General features: G+C 40.4%; 1 protein-coding gene across 8 annotated transcripts in view; it reads right to left on the reverse strand.

Annotated features, from left to right (window-relative positions):
- RNF38 (ring finger protein 38) overlaps positions 1-11,242 on the reverse strand; it is a 130,285-nt gene that overhangs the window by 40,344 nt on the left and 78,699 nt on the right. The window contains exons 1-2 of one of the 8 annotated variants that reach the window (XM_040631603.1): positions 10,436-10,535; positions 1,652-1,699 (exon numbers count right to left, since the gene is read on the reverse strand). The exons of 1 other annotated variant lie outside the window; for it this stretch is intronic. The gene's annotated coding sequence lies outside the window, so the exon portion shown is untranslated. Of the gene's footprint in view, positions 1-1,549; positions 1,700-9,944; positions 10,083-10,435; positions 10,554-11,242 lie in introns of those variants that run through there. 6 more of the 8 variants (XM_040631602.1, XM_040631607.1, XM_040631606.1 and 3 more) reach the window with 6 other exon arrangements.

Raw genomic sequence — 11,242 nt, forward strand, 5'->3', positions numbered from 1 at the left:
TGGGAGTCAAGTACACTGACGGCCTTGTTTTAAAGTTAGAAAAAGGTAAGATTTAAGTTTAGGGCTATAAATAAAAATTTAACAGTAATACCTTTCACCTTTCTGCAACACTCAAATGGAAGTGGCTCTTTTTGTTTTTAAAACATATGTTTAGATCTATTGCATTTGCCAGCAACTCCTTGAGTTTATAGTATTGAGTTAATGCCTGAAGACTCAAACAAAGAAAACATCAAGTAATTGTTTATGGTGGCAGTAGTGAAAGTAGTTAGGTCAATTTCTTCCTTAGCTACACTGGTTTACTACTAAATATCAAGCTATTACAGACCAATGCTGTATCAAAAATGGTAGTCAATACTCCATTTAATTCAATACAGTTATGTCTCTTAATATATACTGTACTATTTACAGAAATACCTGTTATCTAAAGGTGGTATGCTATAATAGACAAGAAATAGCAAAAGGTAAATTTCAGTCTCTGCTCTGCCAATAACTAACTATGTAACTGGGCATCTGAGAGAGCTTTTCTGAGCCTATTTCTTGATCCAGAAAACCATCCATGACTGGTTTATTATTAGGAGGGTTAAAAACAAAGGAGACAAAACATGCAAAGGGGAGCACCTGGAACAAATTCCAACAAGGAATATCGTACCGAAGAGCCCTAGATCACCTACAGAGCTATTCTTAGAAATTTAACATCTCCAATTTAATGTATCACAAGCATTTCTCTTTCAGAACTAGTCCCAAGCCCCAACCTACCACTCCCACACAAACAGAAAATGAGCCGGTTCTATCCCAAAGTCCAAGCTTTGATTAGCAACTCTCACTACCTCAGATTTATAGACCCATATACAAATACATGCCTTGGCCCACAACCCTAATATCCAGAAGCATTGTATAACTAGTTTCCTCTTGGTAATACTAATACTTTCATTACTACAACATGCTTCTCCAGGAGTAACGAATTAGAAATTGAGTTGCCAGTAATTTATGTGAGCACATACTAGCAATCCTATCAACTAATGATAGTCCCTGCCATAATTTATTTTCATTTTATATATAACAAAAATTTTAATCACATTTTACCTACAGGTATCAAAAGTGGGATAGAAGGCAAGTTACTGTGTTTTCTTTTTGAAATATACATCACTATCAAACTCTGGGCATGAAGCAAGTAAGTAGTGATGGCTTTAAAAAATATCTTGCATGTTTTCATTTTTCCATCCCTACACAACTTCATATATCTATAATATCTTCTACTTTCCTATAGAACTTGGCCTATTAGGACAAGTGATTAAGACCAAAAGATCAAAAAACAAGAATATTAAGTGATCAAATAATAAACAGCAGCTCAAGAGAAGACAAACATTCTTCAGAAAAGCTGGCTAAAAAGTTACATTGAAGAAGTCCTCTAAGAAGAATACTTATCCCCACATACAACAGAAAATAAGAAGAAGATATTGAGAATTCTGTTTTAAGCCTTCCTAGAAACAACCTCAAATGTATCTGTGACTTTCAGCCCTACGTAGGGAAAGGGTAAATATATAAGAACCTGGAAGAAAGCTTTGAAGTGAGCATCCTCTTGAACGGTAGTATTCTGATCACTTGGGAGGAGAGGGAACAGGCTCTGAAGTCTCACCCTTTCACAAATCACCTTGTTAGGATGGCCAGGTAGAGGTGCTGAATTGGCCCCGGGAGATATCTGGGAAAAAGAGGGAGAAGAAAAGGATAGTTCATGGCTAGCCGCACCAATGTGGAGAATCATGTCTATGAAGGACAGTCTGGATTTTCTAGGTATTTGTGTTAGCAGAGACTGGAAAGAAATTAAAAATTAATCTTAAACATCAAAACAAATATAAGGATGGCAAAGGTTGCCTCTGGCAACAGATCTCTCTTACAAAAACTTTTTTAAAAGACAAAACAGCACTGCTCAAAAATGCAAGGTCCTTCCTATGATTCCCATAAAGTATCTGATATCTTTTCTGTTGGTATTAATTCTAAAATCCTCAAGGATAGGTAAGACTTCATGTGAAGAAAACCTGAGGTAAAATCATGTATCAAGTACAGAAAGATTACTGTCCATCTTGACTAAGATTAATATTTTTTCATTCTGTTTTTAAATTAACCTTCTGTACAATCATACAAAGATGACGAGATTTCAGAACATTTGTAGCAAACCTTCTATAATGACCATAGGTATAAAAAAGAAGAGTTTATGGACATCTCAGCTCTATTCAACACAAACCTAGTGGCCTTAAGAATAAAGAATAAGATCATAAGCCCCAAAGCAAATGACTCCGTGTTTTAAATGCTTGATTTAATTGTAGGTTAATCCCCTTAAACCTGCAGCATTTTTTTTAAAAGATTTTTTATTTATTTATTTGACAGAGAGAGAGACAGCCAGCGAGAGAGGGAACACAAGCAGGGGGAGTGGGAGAGGAAGAAGCAGGCTCCCAGCAGAGGAGCCTGATGTGGGGCTTGATCCCATAACGCCGGGATCACGCCCTGAGCCGAAGGCAGACGCTTAACGACTGAGCCACCCAGGCGCCCCAAATCTGCAGCATTTTTAATCACGGACATCATGAGCATCACTTGTACCACTGTGCTGTGGAGTGAACTACCCTTGGGAGTGACGGTTTGTGAACGTGCTTACCTCTACACTGAAGACCATGTGCTTTAAACCACATGTCTGGTTGTCAGTTTCACTATCTCATTCATTCCCTTCACCTATAAATGTCTATTCTGTGAAAGGCACTAAACCAAGAAGATAGGCATGGTTTCCTTGAAGAAGTATATGCTATGAAAAAGATACAAAAGCAAATCACTATATAATATACAGAGTATCATCTTTCTATGATAATGCTAGGCACTAGATGCTATGGAGCGGTAACTGGCAAAAGAGCAGTAGTCAAGAAACTGCAACATGTTCAGTCTGGCTATCCAGTACAGAAGTAACCAGAGAGGAAGGCAGACAGATCATGAAGTGGCATGTTAATTATATTAATACTTCTATAATTACCATCCTTAGCCCCTTTATGAATTGTTTCTGGTTTGCTATGAGCCTAGTAAACAGGTAACCAGGCCCGCTGGTAAGACTAAAATTATTTCCAAACACCTTCCTAGGAGTAAAAGCAAATCACTTGAGGGCAGTAACTTCAGAATTCATTACTACCGCTACACAAAATATCTTCAACATGAGCTAAAGCTTATCTCTGCACTAAAAACATGAATGTGCTAATATTCTTTACCACTATGACAGAGTATGAAACGCAGAATCAAGGAATATTTACTGACTGCCTCAGAGTTTTAGAAAAGGACAAAAGATGGATCCTACCCCCAAAGAGCTTATTCCAGTTTACAAAAAAAAAACCAAAATGCAAAGCAGCCAACTATACGATGTTTTAAATGCCTGAATACAGGCAAAAATTAGAATAGAGGTAGGAGCCTTGAGTTTATCTGAAGACATGTAAAAAGATTTCAAAGGAACAAGTGTATTTCACATTCCTGACTCCTCACTCAATCTGAGTTCTTTTACCACTTTAAAGCAATTCTCTTCTCTTAAAAGTCTGTTCCTTTATGTAAGTTTCATATTCTTTTTGTAATCTTAAACTTATAATTTGCAAGGTACCTTTGAAGAATGTTTTAAAAAGCTCACCTGTCTTCAACTATCATACCTGAAGCAGTCTGCCTGAGCAGCACTCTTATAAACTGCTAGTACAAGTGGCTAGCTTGGCAAATAGATCAGGGAGTCAAGTTTCCTCTCCTTAATACATTGTTCCTTTGAAAACTTAAGATTTCAGTCATATATAAGAAAACAAAAACAAAACTCTGGCAAGCCCTGGCCCTTGTGCTCATAAGTTAATAATTTTCAAGCATATTCCTCTCTTACCCACAACAATTTCCTTCGGTCAAAAGCTCCATTTATCTATAAAAAGGGAGGACAAAAAATACAATGGAGAAAAGCTATATTCAAATGCTATAATTAATACAGATCCAGGACAAAATGATAGACTTGAAACCAGGTGCACCCACTGGATAAAATCACATATAATCATTCTGTGTGTCCATGTCAGGCAGAATTCTAAGAAGGCCTCCAAGATTCCCACCTCTGGTACACATTTCCTGTATAATCCATCCCTCCATGGTGTGTAGGCAGGACAATAAATACAGTGGATTTCGTTTCCATGGTTAGGTTAAATTATATAACCTAATTATATGAACCCATTCAGAGAAGTGAAGGAATTTAAGTGTAATTAAGATCTCAAGTTAGTTGATTTTAAGTTAATCAAGGTAAGCCCGACTTAGAGAAAGCTCTTAAAAGAGGAATTGACCCTTCCTGAAGAGATTCTCCCGTCAACCCTGTAGGCAACCACTATGTTGCCAGAAGGCATATGAACGGGGCCATGTGGCAGAGACATGAGGGCACCCTCTAGGAGCTGAGAGGGTCACCAGTTGACAGCTAGCAAGAAAACCGGGGAATTCAGTCCTACAATTACAAGAACCATATTGAATCAACCACCAGTGAGCTTGGAAGAGGACATCAAACCTCTCCTGACATCACAGCACCAGACAGGTAAATCCCTAACAGAGGGCCCTGCAGCTAATCCACATCAAAATTCCTGATTCATGTAAACTGTGAGATAATAGATTCATGTTTTAAGCTACTCAATGTGTGGTACTTTGTTAACACAACAGAAAACTAACAGGATGTATACATATCGAATAGAACAGAAATTGCTGTACCACACCTGAAGAAAGTTTCTTCTCCAGAATTTTAGCTGTATTAATACGATGAAAGATATAAATTAAGACATTTTTACCTAAGCAACACAGCAGTTTTTAAAATCTGGTAACTTCATGCTAGAAACTGAACTGGCGCTCTGATCTTTACACACTGCAAGTCAGAGTTAACGGACTTGTTAAAGCCACATATCTCATGAATGCCAGAGCCATAATTTGAAGGTAAATCTATCTGGCTCTAAAATTCATGCTCAATCCACTAAAACACTTTTAAGAATTTTAAAAGTAACAGAAGGGGAATGAAACATGAGAGACTATGGACTATGAGAAACAAACTGAGGGCCTCAGAGGGGAGGGCGGTGGGGGAATGGGATAGACCAGTGATGGGTAGTAAGGAGGGCACGTATTGCATGGTGCACTGGGTGTTATACGCAACTAATGAATCATCGAACTTTACATCGGAAACTGGGGATGTACTGTATTGTGACTAACATAATATAATAAAAAATCATTAAAAAAAAAAAAGAATTTTAAAAGTAACAGTCTTGGGGTACCTGGCTGGTTCAGTTAGAAGAGCATGTGACTCTTGATTTCGGGGTTGTGAGTTCGAGCCCCATGCTGGGTGTAGAGATTATTTCAATAAATAAAACTTATTAAAAAACACATTCTTTTTTGTAATCTAACTGCATTACAAAAAAACTATTCCACAAAGTCTATTTAAAGCTATTTTAAGTATTCAAAAAATGTTTCCTTGTAAATTATTTCTGACATAACTTTCCACTACTTCCCTCAATCGTCCTCAATTAAAATTACTTATGGTATACCATATCTGGAAACTGATACAACTGCATTCTTCTCTAACCTGGCAACTGTTGAACATTACAAAGATACAGTAACTTCAGTCTTCACTCAGGATGCAACCTATGTTTAAGAAGTCCTGCCGAGGGTAGGGGAATGGGATAGACTGGTGATGGGTAGTAAGGAGGGCACGTATTGCATGGGTGCACTGGGTGTTATATGCAACTAATGAATCATCGAGCCTTACATTGGAAACCGGGGATGTACTGTATGGTGACTAACATAATAAAAAATCATTAAAAAAAAAAAACTATTTAGAAGTAAAAAAAAAAAAAATTGAATGGAGAGCCAGTGATTGTCCAATTTTTAAGAAAATCCTTAAATGATCTATATTTTCTTTTTCTCTTTTTATTAAAAAATGCCATGATGAAAGCGGGGGGAAAAAAAAAAAAGAAGTCCTGCCGAGAAAACATCCCTGAGACCTGATTAATCTGCAACTCCCGACGCTTCTCATTTTTAACGTTTATTTACATATAACTATATGACTAATTCACCTAGCATAACTGAGAAAAGCACCTGTTTCACAAAACTAAAGTTACAGAAAACACTTTAACCTTTTAAGTACCAATACGGTACTATTTTAGGCAATCTTTTGTTTAATGTGGCCTGTTCCTGTATGGTAAACCATAATATACCCAACAATTTAACCTTTGTCTTGAAGACTCTAATTATTATCAGTCATGGTGCTAAAAATAACATAGGACTTAGGTCCAGATATTGTCCCAGAACTTGCTTCCTCCAAAATCACTTCTGATGACAGCTTTCTTCTTCATTCATTTACATTTTCCTCATAAAGTTGAGGTAGAGGATTTGCATGTACATGACGTGTAGGCCAGCATTAAAATAACCTACTTTCTTCAAAATAAATTGCTATAAGGCCAAATAGTCTTCTCCAAAACAACCACATTACTCTCCAGAAAAAAACAACAACAACAACAACATTGTTCATTGTTACTAGCAGCATACCAACTGGTCAAAAGCACTCAAATCATAGCCTATTAGAAGAGGGGGGGAAACAAAACGAACCAAACCAAAATAAAAGATGAAGAGTCAGACGCTTAGTGTTGACTCCTCCAAGTCTTCCTTTAAATTCAAGTCTGGGTACCTAAAAAACGAAAAGGTCAAATCCAAATTATCTAAAAATCCACATATTCTCACTGCTTCCATGATGGCAAATGTTAATCTCCTGGAAAGTAATCAAGTAGATTTTATTAACTTTTTGAACAGTCTGAATCAGTAACCTTTCATCTGATAAATTCTCAGATTATACTCCAATATGGGAATATTCCAAAATAAGGGAAAAGCCACGTGCACAAATATGTTCATCATAGTACAGTAATAGCAATAATTTAAAAAGGGAACTAGAAATAATCTAAATGTTTAACCAATAAATATTTGCTAAGTAAAATAATGGTAACACGCTTGGTGGACTATCGTGCAGCCTTAAACTCAAAAACTGGTACTACCTACGGAGGGAGGATCACTGCTGCTCAGCACTGGGACAATCATTTTCTAACACATACTAGTATTTCCATTCTTGAGTTAAGGCAAACAACAAACTGGGTTCATGTCCTTCTGGGAGCAACAGAACGAGGTTTGGTGAAAATAGCTGAAAGGCTTCACCATCCTTTCCCTAACCCCACAGTCCCATAAATTAATCAGAAGGGGTATGTGTGTACGTGCAACTCAAGAGGTCTCTACCATAACACCTTCTGAGAAGGTAGACATAAAGGTTAGAAAAAATAAGGGTTACAAATTATTTTAATGAAAGTTTTTTTCTTTCTGTTCCACATCCAGATTTGCCTGCACAAGGATTATTCTCCCAGCAAGGAAGTACATCAAAAATAATTTTATTTAGGCTGGTAACCACTTAGCACAATGCTCTAAAGTATCTCTTCAAGGTTGATCTCTAAGAATTACACAGATTTGGAAAGTATCTAGACCATGACCAGTTCAAATCAATCTGAAAAATTTATATACAAAAATATTTATGTATTTGAAAATATAAAGTGTGACTAGGCTCTTTACGATTCTTATTAAATTAAATTCATAATTGATTCAAATATTTATTACATGTCTACTATGTGCTAGACGCTATGAATACATGGGGAAAAAAGGAATTATTCTTGCCCTCAGAGACTCAAGTCTGATGAGGGGCAATTCAACAAGAACTATGAGGAATAAGGCCCTCTAACATTGAGGGAAGGTAAGGTGCTGAAATCCTTAAGAAAGGAACATGAAAAGAGGTAAGAATTGGGGAAAAGATGTAAGAGTTGGGGGGGAAATGAGACTGTGTAGATGGCCTCTTCCTCTATTTGCTCAAATTTCTCACTTGTTAATTTATTATACAGAATTAAAGCATTTGCTTCATCTCCTCCACAAAGGCAGTTACTTCAAGAATTTAACATTTGCTGAATGAATGAACTAGACCAAAACTACATTCAAATGTGCATTTACAATCTGTATACTCTCTCCAGAGAAAAATAAAGCAAGCTACGAGTTAACCAAAGCAGGAAAGTGAAAACACAGACCTGATATATGTGGTTAATAGGAAAATAACCAAAAACCTAGTAAGTAGACCCAGACACTACATAAAAACCAGCAAAGTGAATTAAAAAATGAAGGTGCCCTAAACAAAACTGGGGCAGCACAGAGAGAAACAGATGGACTACACCAGAAAACAACGATAATCTTGACCAGTAATCTTTCCACAGAGATCATTTTAGATTTTTATTCAAGGATTTCTCATCCATACTTCCCACCGACAACCTTGGAAAAAAGTAAAAATGAGCACAAATAAAGAGTCTGGCAATGTAACCAAAAGGTTCATCCAAAGCTGCTGGCAGAGAGACAATAGATCTACACTCCACATTATGATGCTAACAGATTAAGTTATGCCTAACTATGCCATCGTATGTCCATCCTCCCTCAAAAGTCAGGTTCTCAATATTTACTCAGATTAATACTTGCAAACTTAGTTCAGCTATAAAAACAGGACGGGTACATAAACCTCAACAAGTACAGAAACAAACTACCTTCCAGAATCAGAGAAGATATCAGAGGTGGAGGGACCACAGACATCATTTAAATCCAACTTTCATATTTTGCAGATGAGGCCCTGTGGCCCATATGGCCAGTTTGAGGCAAAATTTATTTAACTATAGCCTTTAAAGTCCACCAAATCTCTTAAAAGATAAGTCTCACAGAAAATTATAGAAATCAACTTAAAATTGAACTCCCATAATGAACAGATTTAAGGTTTAATATGTTTTCAAAAAGAAATATTATTCCAATTAAGTTTACAAGCTAGCAAGAACTGGAGAAAGAAGTACGTGAAGAGATACAATTCTCATTTAAAATTCCAGCTAGTAATTTCATCTTCTGATTGCACGTATGTCCCACCTTCACTACAACTGACCTAACATCTATCTATATTTGGTCTTGTATTGTTACTTTTAAAGAAGTCTTATTTCTTCCTTTCCAGTATATTGTCTGAGGACAGTTAAAATTTTACTTTGAGCCCAACTGTCGTTAGATTTTTAGTAAGTTTTGATTTCACAAAAACTGTGCAAATGGATTTTTAATTTGAGCCTAGTGTTAACAGGGCTGCTTGCTGTTGAACTGAAGTAAATGTATTAACAATAGCACCTGTAACCGAGGCCAAACACGATCCCAAAAGGCCTACAATTCTAAAGTAACAAACCGATTGTGTACGAGTTGCATACACTTAAATTTTCAAAGTTAAGTGCGCCACGTAAGAGAAGGCAATTCACATGATGCCAGCAATGACCTACGTTAAGTATTAATTTCTATTTATGGTGGAAGAATTAGCATACCCAACTTTCGTAGCACGAAGAAAAAACTATGTCTCTTACAGGTCCTACACACGGACACAAAAACTTTATTTTCTTTAGCTCTCAATAATTTGAAAAATTCCTGGTTCAAAACCAACCTCTCTCATTCTTCAGCTCTGAAAAGAAGAACTTCCATCCCCTGAGAACAAAACGCAGCCTGTCCAGAAACCCGCAGAGCAGAAGGACGCAAAAGGACCCTTCCGAACGGGTTCCGCGTTCTCCTGGGTGACATCATTTCACCTGCGCCTCTGCAAAACGGGAGGGACCGCGAGAGAGAGGCCATCTGCCAGGCGGCCGCGGGCCGGGGTCCCGCGGGCTGCACCCACACCTCCACGCCACCGCCACGGGAACAAAGAGCGCCCCGCCAAGCACCGGGCAACCACACCTCCTCCTGGTTGCCGGGAATGGCCCCGCAGGCTCCCAACGGCCTGCGGCTCGGCTCGGCTCGGCCCGTCCCGCCCTCAAGCGGGAACCAACGGCCGCTGCGGCCAGTACCTGCGAGGGGAGGCTCCGCCCTGCGGGGCTGCTCCCGCGGCTCCTTGCTGGGCCACCGCCTCCTATTGTGACCGCTCGCCCAGCCAGCAGCCAGCTCGCCAGCTCCGCCGTCCCCGGGCCTCCTCACCCCCGGAACCCGGGCTCCGACCGAGGCGCTGTCACGGCGCTTCCTTCCTCCCGGCACCATCACACGGGCCACGCTAGGAAACAGCTGCACGCTCAGAGCTTATAGAGTCGGCTAACGCCTCGGGGGCTCCATCCTCTCCGCCCCCGGGCCCTAACTGCCGGGGCCGCGGCACCGTCCCGCCCCGCCGCACCCCGCCTCGGTGCTCGCGAACACGGCGTGCCGCGCCGGCGCACTACCCTCCGCTGCGCGCGCAGGCGACGCCCCGCGCCGCCAGGCCGCAAGATGCGCGAGCACGCGGCACTCCCACTTCACGGTTCGAGGTCGCCGCCCGCCTCCCCACCTCGTCCCCCACACAGGAACAAACCTAGCGAGCACAAAGCGCGAGACCACCAGACGCTCCGCCCCTTTCCCCCCTGGCTCAGCTCCGCGCGCTGAGCCCCCTTTGTTTCCACCCCGCGGGGGAGGGGGCGGGGCGGCGCTGCGCGCGTCCGGGCGCGCGACTGGGACTAGTTCCGGCAACAGAGTTCGTAGCACAGCGCCGCTGCGCAGCCCCGCTCCGGCCCGCCTCTCAACCCGGCGCGCCGTAAGGCCCCAGCTACTGAACGGGACCCTGGGGCCGGCAGTGTCTCCCAATTCGTATACCTCTTCTCTTCCTAAAGTATGGCTTCTGGGCCATGCCTCCCTCCTCCAAAACTCGGCAATCAAACAGTAACTAACCTCACTCAATTCATTATATAATATGTATTTATGTGGACCCAGAGGTGGAATTTTTATTGATGTAGAAGGAGGTGATTAGTCAAAGGTGTCTCCCAAAGAAGCAAGCAGGCTGGAACCCAACGTGTCCAACTCTAAGGCTTAATTAAACCTGACAGTTATTCAGACCGTGCTAAGGATGGGAAATGAGATGGGTACAAAGACCGCAGACGGCATGCAGCCTGTCCTGATCACGTTCGAGAGCTAAAAGGGAAGACAGACCATAAAAGCACAATAAATGCAAGGAAAAGACAGCTAAGTGGTATCTGAGGAAAGGTGGGCCATCAAGGGGGCATTATGCAAGAAGTGGACTTTACGCAGACAGGAAACTGGTTGATGCCATCAAGAATGGTAATCATATCTTAGGGTAGTCCAATCAGCAAAAAATTCAGGTTCTAGTTCTGGCATTACTTAAACC

The sequence above is a fragment of the Ursus maritimus genome, unplaced genomic scaffold (assembly GCF_017311325.1).
Source record: "Ursus maritimus isolate PB19 unplaced genomic scaffold, ASM1731132v1 scaffold_17, whole genome shotgun sequence".
In the NCBI taxonomy this organism is placed as follows: Eukaryota; Metazoa; Chordata; class Mammalia; order Carnivora; family Ursidae; genus Ursus; species Ursus maritimus.